We start from the raw sequence: 19,919 nt of genomic DNA, 5'->3' as shown, positions 1-19,919 counted from the left end.
TCTTACTCTTGATTTTTTTTTTTTTATAGCAGACGACATTTTAAAGCCTCCTCTTTTCTTTTGAAACTCTCACGTTTTAAACGAAATGCCATGCTCTTCTGGTTTTCACCTACGTCCTCTTTCTGTTTCTATTGTTGGTTTATTTGATCTCTTTTAGACCCTAGAATGTGCCCCGAAGCTTAGTCTTTCTCCTCACCTTTGGAAAGATTACCTATACTCATGGCTTCAGTCAACCCTTCTATGATCTCAACAGATTGTAAATGCCAGACTCACAAAGACCAGATCTGTCCTATTTTGCAAGCTTCTTGCAGAGTGCGTGATACATAGTCGATTTTCAGTAACTATTGTTGAATGAATGAATGCATGCCTAAATGGGCGAGTCACTGACCTGCTGAGATTTTTCAGATACTCTTTTTCCAAAGTCTAGACAAATATTTCCAGCTACCTGTCATTGCTATGAAATGGTGGTAAGAGTCTAGTAGACTGATTGACAGTTTGCTGGGGCAGCCATACCATTTGGACTCTCATCTTTCCCCTTGAAGGCAGCTATGTAGACTTTCTGTACGGGAGAAGAGAAGGTTGGTTCCTTCCAACGATGTGAGTTGGAGCTTCCTTGAGAAGGTGTCGGTGCAGCTACTGGGCGGAGTCCTTGCTAAGTAGACATGGATGAAGAAGGATCACTGGATCGAAAGCCACTGGTCGCTCATTAGAAGGTGACAATATTACCACACTCATTGGGTAAATGTGTCCTTGTATTGAATGCCCAGGGAGACTTAATTCCAGGTCAAGTCTAGGCATGGAAGAATAATGAGCTCATAGCTATGAAGAGTCACGATCCTATCAGAGCCTCCAGATCTGTCCCTTGGTTACCTCTTCCTGTTGTGAGTCTTCAAATATTCCCATAAAACTTGGCTGGGGATGCCAAAGTTGGTGGCTGGCCTTAAGTTACTAGGGGTGTGGTCCACTGAGGATTTGTTCATTCTTAAATAATTAATCAAACAATTTGTGGGAGGTATAATCAGAGAGAGACTTAGAGGCTGGATGACATCTACTGGCTGAGCCATGCCCTCCCCTTGTTTCATGCCTTTCCTGTATCATGTGCTTCTGGTGGGTATTAACACGTGATGCAAACCTCTGTACATGTCACGCCTGCTCTCATGTGTATCTTCATGCTGTCATCCCAGACCAATATGATCCCAATTTTCCTATCTTTCTCCTTCCAGGCACCGCATCAGCCAGTCAGGGCATTTGCCAACGATTCTTGACATATTTTAATGCTGGGCCACTTCTTTTGTCCATCCAAAGCCGGTGACCAAATTCATCACTGGATACTCTGCCCATTGGAAGAATGTTTGCCTCGCCACTGTCTTCGAAGGCCACCCTGGGTGGGAAGAGAGTGCAGCTGCTGGCCATTTTTGGCTTTTATCCACATACTGAGTAGACCTATGCATAGAGCAAGCCCAGGCTTTTTCCTTCTCTGTCAGTTGGTTGTAAGTAATCCACCGCATGACCGTAGGTGTGAGCAAAGGCAGAAGTGCTCATGTGACAATAATAAGTGGCACGAAAGCCTGAGTTACCTGTTGTGGCAACTTTCCTGTGACCTCTGGCCCAGCTCATGCTTGACCTTAGGTGTCCCACTGCCATCTTATGAATTGTGGCTGGGCCTGCCTGTGCTTCAACTTGGTGGGTCTGAAAAACCCAGCATAACGATGGGTGATGGGTGTTCTAGATGCATGATCACATGGTATACTAGTCAGTGTTCTTCAGAGGGACAGAAGCAATAGGAGAGAAACATTGGTTATATATTTTATATCTTACACACACACACACACACACACACACACACGCATATCTACATATTCATATGGAGAAAGAGATTTATTTTACGGAACCTGGTTCACGTGACTGTGGGCCTGGCAAGCCCAACATCTGCAGAGCAGACCAGCTGCCTAGAGGCAAGAGGAAACATTAACAATGCAATCTAGAGACTGAAAGCAGTCTGGAGGCAGAATGTTTTCCTTCTCAGAGCACCATAATTTTTTTCCTTTAAAGCCTTCAACTGATTGGATAAGGCCCACCCATATTATGAAGGATAATCTGCTTTACTCCAAGTGTGCCGATGTAAATGTTAATCACATCTAAAAAAAATGCCTTCATAGAAACATCGAGACTAATGTTTGACCAGACATCTGGGCACCATAACCTGGCCAAGTTGATGTATAAAATTAACCATCACCACTGGTGTCTCATAGACAAGTTCTACCTCTCTAAAAAGGCCCAGGAGCACGCTAAGATTTTTCAAAAGGCAAATAATTTTCCATTGCAGAATCCCAGGACTTGCATAGTGACTCTCTCAGTGAGACTTGCCATAACCTAGCCATGACATCCTTTCCACTACTGTCTCCAATACAACAGGGTCTTCTGGGTGATACGGCCCAAGCACTGTCACTGCTTGCACCACGATCTGGAGCTGCTGCAGAATTCTTTCCTGCTCTGGGACCCGCTCAAAGCTGGCAGCCTTCCGAGACCCTCAGTATATAGACTGGAACAGTATTTCCATGTGCGGAATATGTTGCCTCCAGAACCCAAAGGAATCTCCTGGGCTTCCTTTTTAGTAGGACGACCAAGATGTAATCATTTGTCTTTCACTCTGGATGAGATATCCTAACACATCTCTAACTATTGGACCTCTAAGTTTTCCCCTCATGGGTCAAGCCCCAGAGTCTAGTTTATCTCCCAGTCCCCAGATAGATGTTAGCTACTTCTTGCTCCTTGAGCTCAGTTAATATAATGTCATCAATGTAGCGGATGAATATCGTGTTGTGAGATAGAGAAATCGATGGCTCCCTACCACGTACCTAAGGCTTTGTTAATTCTCTCTAGCAGGGATGCCGTATCTGGTATGGCAGGTAAAGTTGGGTTTGTGATCATCTGTTATCATCTTCCAAGAGATCTGCCTGATTTTTGCAGGGGAACAAGCCAGTGAATTAAGTGGAGACAATATGGGGGCTCCCCACCAATGTCTCTTTTGGATCCTTAAGGGTAGCATTAATTTCTCTTATCCCTCTAAGGAGATGAATTTGTTTTTTATTTAGCATCTTGGCTGGGGGCAGGGCAGGAGCAAGTGGTCGTTTCAAAGGCTGCTCCTTGGCCTTCTGCATTATGACAGATGTTACCTCACAGGCCAAGGATCCAATGTGGGGATTGTACCACCACCAACCACGTCTCCTCCACTTACACATTTGGAAATGACTGGTAGGTGGGTCCATGGACTTATGGGCCCACTGTGAGCCAGAGTTTGGTCAACAGTCTGTTTATAACTTGACTCCCTCTGACCTCACTCTAACAGAGGATCGTGATGACACTTTGGGTCTCCATCTATCAGTGTCATCTCAGACCCCGTGTCTAGCAGTTATTGAATGCGTGGGTGTACCCGCTTTGCCCAGGAAAATAAATGAACTCTTATTACCAGCTTTATGTCTCAGCCTTCGGTCTTTATAACTCACTCCCACAAAACTCCTCTGGCTCCTGCCTGTACCTGTAGCTGGGTGTCGTGGCTTCCTGAGGGTCCCTTTCTTCTCTTATGGTGCCTCGGACCATCTTGGCTGGAAGGGGAGGTGGGAACTGATCTTGAGGGATATGGTTTTGAGGGGGAGAGGCAGGCAGGAGGGCTTGCTCCTAATAGGAAGCAGAGTCGAATTTTGCAGGCTCGTTACGTTCAGGGAATCTGGGAATTAAAGATTTTCAGGGACATCAAGGCTGATTTTTTTTTTTTTAATTTTTTTTTCAACGTTTTTTTATTTATTTTTGGGACAGAGAGAGACAGAGCATGAACGGGGGAGGGGCAGAGAGAGAGGGAGGCACAGAATCGGAAACAGGCTCCAGGCTCCGAGCCATCAGCCCAGAGCCCGACGCGGGGCTTGAACTCACGGACCGCGAGATGGTGACCTGGCTGAAGTCGGACGCTTAACCGACTGCGCCACCCAGGCGCCCCAAGGCTGATTTCTATGCTGATTTCCCATCCGCTATATCCAGGTCTGGTTTTTTTCCCGACAAGAACCTTGGCCTTGTTATGGCAGACTGGCCTGAGTTGGGAGTTGAACCTTCTTTGCATCTCAGATCCTCTGCTAATTAAAACCTGAGCCTATTCCTCAGCCTTCTTGGCTCTTCTCCTGCAGGAGGTGAGGGTGCCTTGGTTGCCAAGGGAGCCTCTGACTTTCACTGTTGGCTTTTAGCTGCCCATTAATCACTGTCACCGGAGCAACAGTCACAGTGGCCATCCAACCCACTGTCCTTGTAGTGACTATTGTGTCCATCATTTTCAAAAGCCTGATAAACTGTGTGTGCTAGTGTTTTCCCTTCCTTAATATATTATTCCAGTCTACCATTGGTGAAAGTCTTCCCAGTTGGGCCATCCCCTTGTGCCAAGGGCTATCAACTCTGCCTATCACTTCCCCGATGCCAGCTTGGGGATAAGAGATTCAGCTCCCAAATTCTATTTTATACCTGCTTTCTCAGACTACTCTTGCGACTACCACAAGCTGAGTAGCCCAGGAAGCGGACCCTGAGACCAAGTTCAGGATACAGGCTATTTGATGGTGTCCTTGGGATCAACACGTGTGGATAGGGTGACCAACGTATTCTGGTTTTCCTGGGACATTCTGATTGTAGCACTGAAAATCCAGCCTCCTAGAAACGCCCTGTGTCCCTGGAAAACCAGGACGATTAGCAACCCGATGTGTAGAAGGGAGGATACAGAATCAGGGTTGAACGGAGGGATAAGTCAAGCTGTAACGCAGGCCTGATGGCCTCAGCTGGCCCCGTGGAGAAAGAATTCTTGAATTAAGTTGGCCCATCAGAAATGTCCAGTATCAGGCTGAACGGGTCTGCTTCCTCAGTCATTAGATGTGGGCTGGCCTTGGGAGAGCAGCTCTATTGCGGAGACAATCTCTGAATGGGGCTAACAGCTAAAGGCTGCCTGTGGACAGCACTCCTATGGGTGGGGCAACAAGTCCTTCCCTGGAAAGGGGTCTGGGGCTGCATGCCTGTGTCCAATACAAATTTATGTAAACACATTCATATATCTGCATAAACATCCGTGGAGGGACGCACAAGACCTTTGTATCAGTGGTTGCCTCCAAAGAGAGGCAACCAGGCAACCAGGAGAACAAAGTGGGAGAAAGAAATACTCCAATGATACGCTCCTTTGCACATTTTGCATATTTTTATCATGTTAAATGCATACGAACCTCGCAAACATGAATTTAGGTCGAAAGTCTAGGCAATAAATAAACGTGGAAATAAGTTAAGAAATAACTCAACACCTAAGGATATAAAACGTCTTTTTAAAAAATCCACTCTGGGGCTCCTGGGTGGCTCAGTTGGTTGTGTCTGACTCTTGATTTTGGCTCAGGTCATGCTTTCACAGTTTGTGAGCTCAAACCCTATGTCAGGCTCTGTGCTGAGAGCATGGAGCCTGCTTGGGATTTTTCTCTCTTAACCTCTCTTTGCCCCTTCCATGCTTGTGCTCTCTCTCTCTCTCTCTCTCTCTCTCTCTCAAAATAAATTTTAAAGAAAAATGAAAATAAATAAAAAAATACTGATTTGACAAATATTTATTAAGCACCTACTATGTCCCAGGATCCCAGAGTTCCAAAAATGAGAAATTGATTAAACCGCTGTTCTTAGAGATCTAAAAGTCTACCGCACCTTTTGTTAACCAGATGGGTAAAAATATTTAGATTCCACCAAGTTTATGTGTTTTTTTTTTTTTTTTTTTTTTTCAGTAGGCTTCATGGCTAGCGCAGAGCCCAATGCGGGGCTTAAACTCATGATCGATCCTGAGATCAAGACTTGAGCTGAGATCAACAGTCAGACGCTTAACCGACGGAGCCATTCACATGCACCTATGTTCTTATTTTTCAACCTAAACCCACATAGCCAGCTGGCCAGCAAGAGATGAACGGTAATATCAACAAACGGGGTTGAGATGGAACTGCCACTTGATTTTACGTGAACTCCGAACAGCATATCCACCAACACTGGGCTTTCCACATTCATTTTGTTTTAGCCTTAACTTTACCCTTCAGTATTAATATTTCCATTTCTATTTCTTCCTTTCCCTTCCCTTTCCCCACAAATCAACTTCTTATGTCAATTTTTATATGGTCTTCAATCCTTTGCAGAATGATTGTAGCTATGTATAAACAAAATATAAATGCCATATACTATATGTATATGTGTATATATACATATACAAGTATATATATGTATACTTGTGTATATATACATATACAAGTATATATGTATACATATACATATGTATATACATATGTATATGTATATATACCTGCCATATACATATACATATACATATACCTGCCCTGCCATATACATATACATATATGTATATACATGTATATATACATATATACATGTATATATACATGTATATACATATATATGTATAAAACACTATATGTATGTGGATGTATATATATGTGTATATACACACATACATATATGTGGATGTATATATATGTGTATATACACACACATACATATATGTGTGTGTATATACACATACGTATATACACAACATATATGTATGTGTGTGTATATATATATTTTATATATATTATATATATATATGGCATATGGGGTCAACAGGGCTGAGGCAGACCACTAAACATGTTAGCATGTTTATGAGACCAGGCAGCAGAATACAAATAAAAACAATAACATCACTAATAAAAAGGCTAGCAGTTAACTCTTTTCCAGTGTTTGCACTGAGCAACACCGTTAATCATGTATTTCCTTAGAATTCCATGGGGTTGCTCTTCCTCTTTTAAGATGTAGTTCTTACAAGGCATTCGCTTCTAAAAGACTCGATTTTCATCAAATTGAAAATCTGATCCAGTCTGAAACCTTCCCCATTAATCCATTATGTTACGTCAGGGGAAATTTCTTCTTTGCGTCTTCATCCACACCTGCCCTGGATAGCTTAACAGAGTGAAAATACCGATGGCCCGCGAAACAATTCCATTAGCCCCCCCTTTATCCGCCCCCTCCCCTCTTCCCTCTGCTTTAAAGAATGAACTTTTGCAGCTTTTCAGCTTTTTACCCAAGGTTTTCATGCATTTCTAAGACGTTCTCCTTCATTGTGAGAGCTTCCCCTGGCTGCTTGAAAACCACGCGCAGAGAAAACTTGTGCGTGAACCGACACACCTTCCGGGCCACGCCGGTGCACGGGCCTCATTTCTCTTTTTGCCACTTTCTGTATGAAGGAATGTGCCTAGAAGCCTGGAACTCATCGACGTTCGTGTGAGTTAGCCTTTTATCTCACATGGTTGCGTAGCCTCTCCTCTTAGACACGGGATCAGTTAAAATTTTGTTAGGAAAGAATACATCTCCAAATAACTGAAGTTTTAAAAAAAGCAAACTTGTTCATCCCTTCTGACTCAAAAGGCTGAAAGTAAAGCCAAAGGCACTGCTGAATCCAGGTACTGAAACTCACTATTTCAGTAGATAGTTCTCTATTAGAACTCCATTTTTTTTTAATGTTTATTTATTTGTTTTGAGAAAAAGAGAGAGAGAGGGAGACAGAGAATCCCAAGCAGGCTGTGTGCTCTCAGCACAGAGCCCCACACTGGGCTCAGTCTCACAAAGCAGGAGATCATGCCCTGAGCCAGAATCAAAAGTCGGACGCTTGATCGATTGATCCACTCGGGCACCCCAGCACTCTATTTTCATATCTGCTTTTTATGCTGCTCTTTGTGTTGGTTTCACGCTCTTCAACCAGAGACAGATTTCCTCCGTGTGGCCGGAAAGATGAGACCCAGCAGCTCTCCTTGAGTCAGGAACCTCAAACTTGGAGCGATCCCTGTGGGCAGGGGAGTGGTGTGCCATGACTGGCCAGGCCTGGGTTATGTACTCACGCCTGCGCCCAGAGGGCAGGCAGGACTTTGTGACTGACCGTCGTTCCAGAATATCATGGGGTAGCAGGCAGGGTGGAAGTGAGGAGAATGGGGCAGATTCGAACAACAGCTTACCACTACCTGCAAACCAATACCGGAGTACCGAGGAAGTACTGAGTATGAAAAGAAGAATAGTTGAGGGGCGCCTGGGTGGCTCAGTCGGTTGGCTCAGGTCATAATCTCACAGTTCGTGGGTTCGAGCCCCGCGTCAGGCTCTGTGCTGACAGCTTGGAGCCTGGAGCCTGCTTCGGATTCTGTGTCTGCCTCTCTCTCTGTCCCTCCCCCATTCACACTCTGTCTCTCTCTCTCTCTCTCTTTCTCTCTCTCAGAAATAAAGATTTATTCTTTTTTTAATTTTTTTTTTAACGTTTATTTATTTTTGAGACAGAGAGAGGGCATGAACGGGGCAGGGGCAGAGAGAGAGAGGGGGACACAGAATCGGAAGCAGGCTCCAGGCTCTGAGCCATCAGCCCAGAGCCAGATGCGGGGCTCGAACTCACGGACCGCGAGATGGTGACCTGAGCTGAAGTCGAACGCTTAACCGACTGAGCCACCCAGGTGCCCCAGAAATAAATAAAGATTTAAAAAAACCCACTATGTGTAAAAAGAATAGTTGAAGTTAGTTAAAAGAGCCTTAGGCGATGTCAGCCAAACAGTGGACGTAAGTGCTTCTGCTCAAGGTCAGTGTAAAATATTAAAAGTACTAGCTGCTGAGAGATAAAAATGTCAGGAGAGAAAGTAGTCCAGAGAGAAGCTTAAAGGAATAAAACAAAAATAAAAATACATGTTTAATGAGTAAAAAGGAAGCGAAACAGGAAAAAGCACCCCCCAAAAGGAGGGGGGGATAGAATAAAGCAACACACAAAATCTCCTTTATTAACAATGGGTGGGCAGAAGACATTAAAGAGAAGGAGACCAAGTGGGAAAACCTCATTCTCAGGACGTGAAAGCATTACGAGAGATTAGAAGTGATAACGCGTACTTTAGTGTATTGTGGATTTGGTTTAAGGGTAAAGTTTTGATTTCACATCGGGACTACAGGCGGTGATTTGTTTCTTAAGTAAATAGGAAAAATGCCTGATGAATATGTGAATGGCATTGAATGATTGAAGATTAACAGCTAGAAGCAGTTAAGGCCTGGGTTAAAAAAAATCACACTCATGTGTAAGCTTGGTGAGTCAGAATCATTGTAAATGCTACGAGGTAATTCTTGGGAAGTCACCCTGGCCGAAGTAATATCCTTCACAGCAGCGAGCTTTCACAACAGAGTGAGGTTTTTAAAAAAAATTTTTTTTTTCAACGTTTATTTATTTTTGGGACAGAGAGAGACAGAGCATGAACGGGGGAGGAGCAGAGAGAGAGGGAGACACAGAATCGGAAACAGGCTCCAGGCTCCGAGCCATCAGCCCAGAGCCTGACGCGGGGCTCGAACTCCCGGACCGCGAGATCGTGACCCGGCTGAAGTCGGACGCTTAACCGACTGCGCCACGCAGGCGCCCCCAGAGTGAGGTTTTTTAACAGTCACTCTTGGCTGGGAAGGGAAATCAGCAAATGTGATGTAAGAGTTCCGTTTTGCTTCCCAGATAAAAAGAGGCAAAGGGGAAAATGACAGCAGGTTCTGAAATGTAGGAGGCTGGAGGAAAGAAGTCTTTTTCAGAGAATTTCTGTAAAAAGCGCACAAGGGTTGCTGCTGTGACATTGCTGAGGATGGGTTGGAATGAGTTACTTCATTCCGTTGTGTGATGAAATCACCGGTCAGAGATGCCATGCGATTAAATTAACTGAGATAATTGTTGAAAATAAGAGCATTTAAAGGGCAGAATTCGACTTGACATGCTGTAAAACGAATGGCTTTGAAAGTGCCATTGGAAAGGGTCACTTAGGTGCAGGGCCCTTAGAAGTTTGAATTTAGAACAGAATCAACACGTTTCTAAGTTACACGGGACAGAGGTTATCAGGATCTCCACATCTGCAAAAAACTACTGGAACAGAGGAGAAAGGGCAGAAATGTGCAGACCTACCGGTTAGCGTAAGTTCATTGTTAGCAATTGTAGAGAAAGGAAAATAATTGTTTCTTTAATAATACCCTAATATTCTAATACTGTGATGTTAATCACTTCTATGAATATTGTTAAAATATGTATGCAGTTTTACTAAACTGTCAGAGAGAATACACCTGAAATTTAAATAAGGAATAAAAACTTAGCTGTCAACCTAAAAATGTCCCTACCTGAAATTTATATAATAAAAACAGCTGTCGACCTAAAAAAAGGTCCCTATGTGCATTTTAAGTCTTGGACAATTTATATAATTAAAAAAACCCATTTATTTATTTTTGAGAGAGAGAGGAGGAGGAGGGTCAAAGAGAGGGAGAGAGAGGATCCTAAGCAGGCTCTGCACTGTCAGCACAGAGCCCCAGGTGGGGCTCAACCTCATGGACCACAAGGTCATGATGTGAGCCAACATCAAGAGTTGGACGCTTAACCCACTGAGCCACTCAGGCTCCCCAAGTCTTGAATAATTTAAAAATGTCTAAATCGGGGCGCCTGGGTGGCTCAGTCGGTTCAGCGTCCGACTTCGGCTCAGGGCATGATCTCGCAGTCCGTGGGTTCAAGCCCCGCGTTGGACTCTGTGCTGACAGCTCAGAGCCTGGAGCCTGTTTCAGATTCTGTGTCTCCCTCTTTCTCTGACCCTCCCCTGTTCATGCTCTCTCTCTGTCTCAAAAATAAATAAATGTTAAAAAAAATGTCTAACTCAAATGCATCTATCTGTATTTACCGAGAGAAATTTGTTCATCCAGGTTGGACAAATGCCACGGAATGTAGAGTGAAAGGCTTAGGACATATTCTTACCGCTGCTACTCATGAGCATTGGGCAAGTTAATCTTTCGAAACCCATGTTTTCATCTGTAATATCAAGGTTTACATTCAAAAAACAAGGATTGCCTGCTACGTGTGGGCACAGTGCTATAGAAATCAGTAGGACAGGGTGCTAGTTCCCTGGAAGCTTCTATGAGTGGGTGGATGGTGGTAACGCTACAATCACAGAGCTGTTGAGAAGCTGACTAGGAGAGTAGAAGTGTTTGCTAAACTACAAGATTTTATGCAATTATTATTATTAAATAAAGTTAATGAACAAAGTGATTCATAGTTTGCTAATGGGAGGACTCAAAATTAAAGACATTTCAATAAGGAGATATTAGATAAGCTTCATTGACTCAAGATTTTATAATCCTAGTCTTTCTAATCCCCACTTTTGCGATGCAATATATGACTGATTTGTGTGTTTATAACTCCCCCTCCCAATGCTGTCTCAACCAGGGATTTAAGACTTTTCCAGTCCTACTCCATTAACTACCGTGACCAATTCTGTCCATAATATAAAAGCTAATAGGGCATTCATCCTTCCTAGACTCATTTCTCTCCCGGTGGAATTGGGAGAAGGAGGTGAGGCAGACATTTCACGTTACTCCTAATTCCCATCTGCTTTAATGTTTATGGGGGAGATGGGGCAAGTGCCATTCATTCAACATCTGTTGACATCTACTTACCATCCTTGGTTTGTAGCCATATCATTTGAAGGGTCAAGATTTCCCACCCAGTGTTGGGCAGGAATATTCAGTACCCTGGGGATGTCTATCTATTTCATTCCTTTGACTGCTGTATCAATCTTGTGGTGTCTTTTAGTTGATGTATATGAAACTGATAGGCTTACAAATGACCACCAGTATTTCAAGTGAGAAAGCCATGCATTGAGCACCAACAGAACTGCCTGCTTCCAGAGAGAACTTATTACACTAACATACTGGATTTCCTTGGGATAGGCTATTTTGCTTTTTACCCAGTTTTTATAAAATAATAGAAGCCAAAATGAGCAGGAGATTACACATGCACATACACGCATTCACATACACATGCACACACAATCGCTTTATATTTATAGCATGGGAAAGAAAAGCATATTAATTCACTAGTTCATCCATACTTGAGGAAAGGGAAGAAATCTTAGCCAGCTAGTAAGTTCCAATTACAGCGGTATTGAATCACGTTCAAATTAACTTAAAGGGCTTGTATACCAGGACAGTATCTCTTTTTTCTTATATTAAAAGTGATGTATGTGATGAAACCTAACACCAATAATGAAGATTTGTGAAACCAATGGAAAAAATTTTTGAGTGACTTTAAAACACATTGTTCAAATAGCAGATAAATGGTTGGTGATAGGCTTGGTCAATATCCTTAAGATGGGAAATAAGTGTGATGAGGGCCATATATAAATACTTACTATTGAAAGAATGAAAAAAAAAAACTAGGCTAAATTCACAAATCACATACATAGTACTATACTTGATGGGTGATTTAAAGAATTTTTTTTAATTTTTTTTTTAACGTTTATTTATTTTTGAGACAGAGAGAGACAGAGCATGAACGGGGGAGGGGCAGAGAGAGAGGGAGATACAGAATCGGAAGCATGCTCCAGGCTCAGAGCCATCAATCAGCCCAGAGCCCGATGTGGGGCTCGAACTCATGGACCGCAAGATCGTGACCTGAGTTGAAGTCGGACGTTTAACCGACTGAGCCACCCAGGCGTCACTTAAAGAATTTTTTAAGGTAATTTTGACTACTGGAGATTTTCACTTTATTCATTAACTTTCTTTTTAAAAGTTTTTTAATGTTTGTTTTTGAGAGAGAGAGAAAAAGAGAGAGAGAGAGAGAGAGTGAGGGAGGGGCAGAGAGAGACACACACACAGAATCTGAAGCAGGCTCTGGGCTCTGAACTGTCAGCACAGAGCCCAACGTGGGGCTCAAACCCATGAACTGTGAGACCATGACCTGAGCCAAAGTCAGATGCTTAACCGACTGAGCCACCCAGGCACCCCTAACTTTCAAACCTAAGATGTAGCTCTACTATATATTGAGAAATGATTCCTTGGTTTTCTTTGCAAAAATGTGGCCCTTATTGCGATAAAATAATATTAAGTAGGAAAGTAAAAGGTATTTAGTAAAAGTATAAGTAAACTAATAGAAGGAATAGAATATGATATTTATATTCAAAAGGATAAAAATTAATCATACAGTTGAATAGTAAGAAACTCAATGCATGATCAATAAATGATCCCCAAAGAAATTTTGGGAAGTATTAAGTCAGTAAAGCTAAAGATGCTTCTTTGCAAACATATGAAAATTCTTAGACTCCTAAGTCCCTAATGCCTATCTCAGAAGCCACATATACTTTAAGAGGCAAACTCCCTTTATACCCAAGGAGCAGTTGGTATTACATTGATGACATAAGGTTAATTAATGGAGGAAAGCGCAGAGGGCTTACTGAGTGATCTTGGTAAATTTTTTATTTGGGTAATTTAACTTCTAAATTTCATTTTCTCCATCTGTAAAATGAGGGGTAATAATACTTTCAAGGGCTATTATAAAAATTGGATATAATGCATTTAAAGGTCCTTACCGTATGTACTGCTTAGGCTCCTAAAAAATACAAACTGCTATGATTACTACAATTGTACCTGGCCTTTCTAATTACATGAATAAATTCATTTTATCCTTACAACCTTTACTTGTAAATGGGAAAATTTCAAGAACAATCATATAGGAGATTAATACAATATTTATAAGAATTGCCTTGCTTATTCTCTGGCTTTTAAAAGTCCAGTAATGAGGGGCGCCTGAGTGATTCAGTCGGTTAAGCGTCCAACTTCAGCTCAGGTCATGATCTCACGATTCACGAGTTCGAGCCCCGCGTCAGGCTCTGTGCTGACAACTCAGAGCCTGCAACCTGCTTCAGATTCTGTGTCTCCCTCTCTCTGCCCCTCCCTCGCTTGCACTCTGCCTCCCTCTCTCTCAAAAATAAACATTAAAAAATTTTTTTAAGTCCAATAATGAAAAACTTGTAGAGTTTTAAACAAGGAGACAGTATTAAAATGAAATCCACAGGCCCCAAATGGTGTCACTTAGGCCAAATCATCAAACTGGGCTTAATACCCAACCTAACTTCAGTTTCAATGGCCCCAGAAATGTAGTCTGAACTATTCAGCCAGGAATGTTCTGATCAGCACGGATGAGGCAATCTGTCACATGGGCCTCCCCATTCCTGGACCTGATAAGACACCCCCCCCCCCCCCCGCCCTTCCCCTGAAGGAAAGGTGATCTGGCCTGTAACAATCCTTTATTTTCTTTCATCAATAGCTTCTTGCCTTTTCTTCTCCCTATATAAATCTGCTTTTTTTTTTTTTTTAACAACTCCTTACAGCTCCCCTCTACTTGCTAGATGGAATGCTGCCCAATTCATAAATCAATTAATAAAGCCAGTTGGGGGCGCCTGGGTGGCGCAGTCGGTTAAGCGTCCGACTTCAGCCAGGTCACGATCTCACGGTCCGTGAGTTGGAGCCCCGCATCAGGCTCTGGGCTGATGGCTCGGAGCCTGGAGCCTGTTTCCGATTCTGTGTCTCCCTCTCTCTCTGCCCCTCCCCCGTTCATGCTCTGTCTCTGTCCCATAAATAAATAAAAACGTTGAAAAAAAAATTAAAAAAAATAAAGCCAGTTGGATCTTTAAAATTTACTTAGGTGAATTTTTGTAATTTAACAGCAGTAAACGGAGGAAAACTGCATCTATTTTTATTTTAAGTCGTTTATTTTAATTTTCAGAAAATGTACTTTCCAACGACAGAATTACCCAGTTAGGACTGTGACAGAGCCAGGGATGAACATTGTTTATAACGCATAGCCACACAAGAGGAACATTTTTTTTTCTGTGATTATCATCCAAAATGTGTTGATTCGATGATTACTGATGACAGATCAATGACTTAAAAACCAAATTCTCTTTCTCTCGGAGTCCTGTTTTAAAGAATCTTGGAGGGAGAATTCCAATTGCGTCTCGAGACGTGCTCCCAATAGTGAGTCCCACATCTGACCCCCTTGACCAGAACTGCTGATGAGATAAACATTTTCTTCATCACAGGGGAAGTATCGGAACAAACTGAAATACAAGATGAAACTCTGTTTTAGGTTAGGACTTCACCTATGACTTTTTCTGGGGAACTATATCATTTTGAGGTACTTCTCACAAAAGAGAGCTGGGTGGGACAAAACAGCTCTGAAATCAGTTGAGAAAGAATGACATCCTCTTGACTAAAATACTTTAATCCCTCATTCAATCGGAGAGTGAATGGAATATCCCGCACTTAACGAAATTAACAAATGAACGTGTTTGATCTGGATCTCTTGCCAGTTGAATCCTTCATTCATAACTGACCTTTCCCCCTCCTTATTTGAAGAAGGAGGAATCATGGAGAGAACAGGTCACAAGGACGTTAGAAGGATGCTTGTTGCCTCCCTGCACAAATACTCTCAGGGCTGTGTCTGTATTCACCTTTGAACCTCGGCTTCTAGCGCAGCGATCCACATCGATCCACATCGTAGGGATCTTAGAAAAACCAACTAGGTGACACAAACTCCCACCAGCTGTTTCTCCACCGCTCAGTCAGGTTTTGCAAATCCTTTCTGCACTTCCGGTGGGAAGAAACATACAATCCGAGAGATGTGCTGCAGTGTCACAGGCTTTCACGGACTTACCTGCATCACAATTACCTGGAGGCTAGCTAAGTGACAGGTGTTTAGGAGAGAAATTTTACAGCATGCTTGGGTGCATTGACAGTTTGAGGCACTGCGGTAAGATGTTTACCTACTTTTTCGTAAATTGTACATATTTATTATTCCTATCTGAGTTGCAATTGCCTCATCCTAAAAAAAAAAAAAAAGAATGGAACAATAATACCTCCCTCAAAACACTCTCATGAGAATTAAATGGGACTTCTAGAAAGGAGGGTAATTAATATTTATTGAATTATTGAATACCTACTAAAGGTAGGTTTATTTCTTCACATGCTTTAATCTCATTCATTAGCTTCATTTTATTTTTAAACATTTTTTAAATTTATTTTTGAGAGAGAGAGAGAGAGAAGGAGACTGAGTGGGGGAGGGGCAGGGGGCGGGGGAGAGAGAGAGAGAGAGAGAGAGAGAGAGAGAGAGAATTCCAAGCAGGCTCCCCACTGTCAGCATACAGCCTGACATCAGGCTCAGTCTCTCAAATCATGAGATCATGACCTGAGCCAAAATCAAGAGTTGGACGCATAATCGACTGAGTCACCCAGGTGCCCCCTGCTTCATTTTAAAAATGAGGAAAATGGGGGAGCCTAGGTGGCTCAGATGGTCAAGCGTCAGACTTCAGCTTAGGTCATGATCTCGCGGTTGGTGGGTTCAAACCCCATGTTGGGCTCTGTGCTGACAGCTCAGAGCCTGGAGCCTGCTTCAGATTCTGTGTCTCCCTCTCTGTCTCTGTCTCTCTCTCAAAAATAAATAAGAACATTAAATTAAAAAAAATTTTTTTAATGTTTATTTATTTCTCCAGGAGACAGAGAGAGAGAGGGAATGGGAGAGAGGCAGAGAGAGAGGGAGACACAGAATCCGAAGCAGGCTCCAAGCTCTGAGCTGTCAGCACAGGGCCCCATGTGGGGCTCAAACTCACAAACCGTGAGATCATGACCTGAGCCAAAGTCGGACGCTCAATGGACTGAGCCACCCAGGCACCCCTAAAAAAAAATTTTTTTTAATGAGGAAATTAAGCTGAAGTAACCAAAGCTAGAACCTAGCACCCAGAAAATAAATACTTAGTGGGTGCTTATAATGTGTCAGGCACTTTTCTTGGTTGTAGTAAATCTCTGTTTCAGAGAGATCTTTAGCATAAGTATCCAGAAAATGTTTGGGGGTGAGGGGAGGGTGATGGCTTATAGGGAAGAAAAATCGATAGCACTGTTTTGGGCCATGCTGGGTTTCAGATGCCTGTTAGACATCCAAGGATGAAGAGTAGGAGGTGGAGAGACAAGTCTGGAGTGTAAAGGAGAGGTGGGGACTGGAGATAGAACACTGAGTCATCAGCATATAGATAATATTCAAAGCTGCCGCACTGAATGAGATTTCCCGGGGGGGGGGGGGGGGAGTAAAGATGGGGCATAGGGTTAAGGGCAGATAGCCCTGAGGCCCTCCAACACTGTGGTGTGATAGAGGAGAAATAGTCGAGAAAAGAACCACGGACATGGCCAAAGAGGTGAGTGGAAAATCTCAGGAGTTTGAGGTCATGGAAACCTAGAGAAAAATGGAGGGCATAATCCCTAGTAAAGCTACGATAAAGTCATGTAAAATACGGAGAACTGATCACTAGTTTTGGCAAAAAGTTGGTCTTTTATTCAATAAATATTTATTTAGTACCAACTCTGTATTAGATACTGCTCAAGGGACGAGTGAACAAAACAGATGAAAATCCCTGTCCTCCTGGGGTTCATAATCTGGCGGGGGGAGGTGGAAGGTGAACAATTAAATCACAGTGTTAACCTTAAAAGTAAGACCTGCCTGTTATTTTACCTGCAAAAGAGTTGATTTGGGAGTAAAAGAGGATTTGCAATCTGGGACAAACTAGCTGTAGCAAAACCCTAGGCAAGTGGGGAGCGGGGGACAAAGGAGAGGCATGCTCAAGGAGAAAAGGGGTAATTTGGCAAGGCTATTGCGGACTAAAAGTCCCCTGGAGTAAACTGGGGGTTCGGAAGCGCGGTGGCTTCTCATTGGCTGAGCTGTTGAGGGAGGGGCGGGGTTAAGGAAAGCCGGTCCTCCTCCAGCAGGCCATGTAGAGGAGTATCTTGGGCAGCGTCAAGTCAGTCTCTTCCTGTTGGGCCTGCAATTGACTACTGAGTGGTAAGGTGTCAATGCTCCCCGCTGTGGAAACCTCCCTTTATTTTAGGGAGGTGCCCCCTTACTAATTTTCACAATAGCATGCTGGTTGGTGATAAGCACTTTGCAGAAAACTAAAGCAGGGAGGAAGCGAGTTCAGGATGAGGTGGGTAGGGCAGGGTGGTGATTAAAATGAGGTGAGCAGGGAGAACCACACAGGTGACTTTTGAAGACCTGAATGAGCAGAGGGCATGAATGAGCTATGCAGGGCCCTGGAGGAAGAGCCCTTAAAGGGGGAGAACACCTGCCAAAGAAATTGCCTGGAAAGTACAAAGACTCACCAGGATACTGGCCTGGCTGGAGCAGAGTAAGTGAGGAAGAGAGTAATCGAGGGGCGGCAAATGGGGGCATGGGGGAGGCTGTGGGGAGCCTTCACTGTGAGGAAGCCAGGGATTTGAGCAGAGGAGGGACACCGGCTGAGTTCCTTGTTAACAGGCTCATGCAGGCTGCTGTGTTGGGAATAGACTCTTGGGGACGGGAGTGGGGTGCTAAGCAAAGGCTGAAGTAGGGAAGTTGGTTAAGAGGCAACTGCAATAGGTTAGGTGAGAAATGGTGTCCCCTGGGCCAGGTGGTCAAAGTGAACCCAGTGAGAAGTTGAGAGACTCTGGATACACCTTGGATCTAAAGCAGATTGGATTTGCTGATCAGCTGGGTGTGTGTGTCTGTAGCATGTGAAAGAAACCACCTAGCGTAACATCGAGATGATGGGCCTGAGCAGTTGGCAGGATGGAGTCGAGGAGGACTTCAGGAAATTCGAGATTCTGTTGTGGATATTGTCCTAAACATGAGAGTGGATATTGTCCTTAAACATGAGAGGGGGGCGGAGATCTGCTTCAGTGAAGGGGCCAGCCTCCGTGGGGGCGTAGACAGCTCCTCAGCAAAATACAAGCAGAAAGGTGCAAGCCCATACAAACTCTTTTATCCGATTAATTTTTTTTAAAAATTGAAGTATAGTTGACATACAATGTTACATGAGCTTCGGCTGTGCAATATAGTGATTCAGCGATTGGACAACTCTATACATTATGCTATGCTCTCTCTGGACGGCTTCTATTTTTTCAATGAAAGAGCGCTCGGGGATCATCCGTCAGAGTGAATATGCAGGGAGGAAGTGTTTGAAGTTTGAGGAGACAGTTGTTGAGGAGAGTGGGGGAATGAATGGAGGAAGGCAGTAAAATTGGGGGGGGGGGCGGAAACAGCTCTAAAGGCCCACTTGACCTTAAGGTGGTGATGTGTTTTCCTTCAAGCACCTTAAGGCACACAGGTACAGGTGTGGAGTCAGAAGAGCCGGAATTAGCTGTGGCTGAAGGTTTGCTGAGTACCGTGGAATGACAGCAGGGGAAAAATATTCAGTGTTCAAGGAATTCACTCACTCCATGCCTAGGGGTACGAGGAAGTGAGAATTACCACCACTTGAGAGCCTCAGGGAAAACTGTGTCTTGGGGGAGAAAAGGGTTTAATTCAAGACAAAGAAGGAAAGAAAGCATTCAAAGAGGCTGAGGAGGTGGGGGGGTTTGTTGCTCTTGGTACATCTCTTTCAGTGGAGTGGTGTGGCCTGCCTGGAGGGAGTCAGAACAAGTGAGAATAGTTGACAGAAAAGTGGACAACTCTTTCAAAAACTTTTGCTCTAAAGGTGCTGGATGAACTGAAGGCTGGTGTGGGTGTGTGTGTGTGTGTGTGTGTGTGTGTGTGTGACTTAAAATAGATGATATTTCAGCATGTTTTTATTCCAACAAAAAAGAGCCAGTCAAGAGAGCAAAAAATTGCCAGTACAAAAGAGAAAAGGGACTGATGTGGGGATCCTTGCGGAAGCAAACTCCTTGAGAAGGCTAGAGGGCATTGGATCCAAGGCCTAAGTGGAAGAATTGGCCTTAGAACCAACTTTGTACAAGAAAAGTGGCAAAGAAGGCTGTAGGCAGGAAGGTTGGTGGAAACGTTAACTGGAAAGATTAGTTCTCTTTGGAATGGATCTATTTTATCTCTGTAAGTATGAGAGGTTGTCATCTGGTGTGTGTGTGTGTGTGTGTGTGTGTGTGTGTGTATTGGGGAGGGGGGTGAATATTGGAAATTTGATGAAAGGGCCAGGAGAGACAGTCCTGAGGTTGGGAGAATGAATTTACTACGGAATCATAGAAAGTTTGCTTGGCAG

Source organism: Puma concolor, chromosome D1 (genome assembly GCF_028749965.1).
Source record: "Puma concolor isolate L17-30 chromosome D1, mPumCon1.1.hap2, whole genome shotgun sequence".
In the NCBI taxonomy this organism is placed as follows: domain Eukaryota; kingdom Metazoa; phylum Chordata; class Mammalia; order Carnivora; family Felidae; genus Puma; species Puma concolor.
This window is presented reverse-complemented; position numbering follows the sequence as displayed.